Source organism: Equus quagga, chromosome 17 (assembly GCF_021613505.1).
Source record: "Equus quagga isolate Etosha38 chromosome 17, UCLA_HA_Equagga_1.0, whole genome shotgun sequence".
Lineage (NCBI taxonomy): Eukaryota > Metazoa > Chordata > Mammalia > Perissodactyla > Equidae > Equus > Equus quagga.
Genome location: NC_060283.1, coordinates 12,618,869 through 12,620,993, shown reverse-complemented (window position 1 = coordinate 12,620,993; position 2,125 = coordinate 12,618,869). Strand labels below are relative to the sequence as shown.

The 2,125-nt window shown below is 39.3% G+C and overlaps 1 pseudogene; it reads left to right on the top strand.

The window, feature by feature from the left end:
* The first annotated feature begins 884 nt into the window (after nt 1–884).
* LOC124229429 (olfactory receptor 4D10-like) lies at nt 885–1,821 on the top strand (annotated as a pseudogene).
* The last annotated feature ends 304 nt before the right edge of the window (nt 1,822–2,125 follow it).

The window sequence follows — 2,125 nt, the reverse complement described above, 5'->3', positions numbered from 1 at the left end:
TCTCTTCCCTACAATCAAGCAAGGATCATATCAGTTATGCAAAATGAATAAATTCTAGAGAACTGCTGTACAGCGCTGTGTCTAATACTGTATTGTGCACCCCAAAATTTTTTAAGAGCGTAGGTCTCATGTTTGTCTTTTTAACACAATAAAAGAAATTACAGATATTCTTTAAGATTTGGATTTGCATATTGTCTCAATTTGTTTCCCAATAATAAATTTTAAATATTTTAAAATAATTATCAAGCAAATAATCTGATTAGTATAAGGTAATCACAGTGACAAGTAACCTATATGGAACAATAGGTTGTATTTTAAGAAATTCAAACAAAGCAGCCAACAGCAAGGAAACTGACTCATGTCCCAGTAACATTGCAGTAAGAAACAGAACGATATCCATTGTTTTTAGCAAGATAAGATGCTGTGGAAATCAACAGAATGTTTGCTAATAAGAATATAAACGTTGTAGATTACGAGTCTACAGTGGTTGGAACCATGGTTAGTTAACTTTGTATTTATGCTTCAGACAGTTCCTGACATTCAATAAATTTGTGTGGAATAAAAAATAATAACAAAATTTAAAAACTAAAATATGTTAATTAAATGAAATATGTAACCATCACTACTTAACATAAATGATTATTCTTTTCAAAAAATAGTTTTATAGGGAAAGAATTATTGAATGACATTGCTTGTGATAATTTGATTTGATCACCAAACTGACTGGATCTTTAAAATTGGGACAACTCAACAAACTGCAAACAGTACAACCACATGAGGAACATCCTGAATTGCATTCTTAGTGCGTTGGAAGAAAACAAAATAAATAGCGAAGTCTTTTCAAATGAAGTAGCTTGAAACAAAGGAGAGAGAAAGATGACTCAATGGAGCTGAAAAACTACACCAGGGTCAAAGAATTTATTTTCCTTGGCCTAACCCAAAATCAAGAACTGAACTTGCTCTTATTTCTCTTATTGCTTTGGGTGTATGTGACAACCCTGCTGGGAAACCTCCTCATCATGGTCACCGTGACCTGTGACTCTCGCCTCCAAACCCCCATGTATTTTTTGCTCCGTAATTTGTCTATTGCCGACATCTGCTTTTCTTCTATCACAGTTCCCAAAGTTCTGGTGGACATTCTGTCACAGAGAAAGACCATCTCCTTCAATGGCTGCTTCACCCAGATGTTTTTCTTCCACCTCATTGGAGGGGTGGATGTATTTTCTTTGTCGGTGATGGCATTAGATCGCTATGTGGCCATCTCCAAGCCCCTGCACTATGTGACCATCATGAGTAGAGGCCGTTGCATTGGGCTAATAGTGGCCTGCTGGGTGGGGGGCTTTGTCCACTCCATCGTGCAGATCATCCTGTTGCTCCCCGTCCCCTTCTGTGGACCCAATGTTCTTGACACTTTCTACTGTGATGTCCCCCAGGTCCTCAAACTCGCCTGTACTGACGTTTTCATGCTTGAGCTGCTGATGATTTCCAATACTGGACTGCTCAGTGCACTGTGGTTTATGTTCCTGCTTGTGTCCTACACAGTCATCCTAATGATGCTGAGGTCTCAGGCAGGGGAGGGCAGGAGGAAAGCCATCTCCACCTGCACTTCACACATCTCTGTGGTGACCCTGCACTTTGTGCCCTGTATCTATGTCTATGCACGGCCCTACACTGCCCTCCCCCCCCGATAAGGCCATCTCCGCCACCCTCAGTGTGATCTCCCCTCTGCTGAACCCCGTGATTTACACTCTGAGGAACCAGGAGATGAAGTCAGCCATGTTGAGACTGAAGAGAAGATTTGTGCCTTCTGACAAGGTATAGACTGGTCTCTCACTCCTCACCACGTTTGAAAATGTTTGTCCATCACATAAACTCTATTGACTAAAGGATTTCTATATAATCATTATATTTCTACTAAGATGCACATGACTTTCAGAGATTCTGATCAGCATGCAATAATAATGTAAAAAGATGAATTTCACATTACAAAAGGAAGTAGAAAACTCAAATTGTTAGCTAGAGAAGTGTTTATTGCTTTTGTGACACAGTCTTGGGAGAAATAAAGAAATCAGAATAGAAATACACTCAGACAATTTTATCACATTGGAATTGTTGTGGGGTTTGT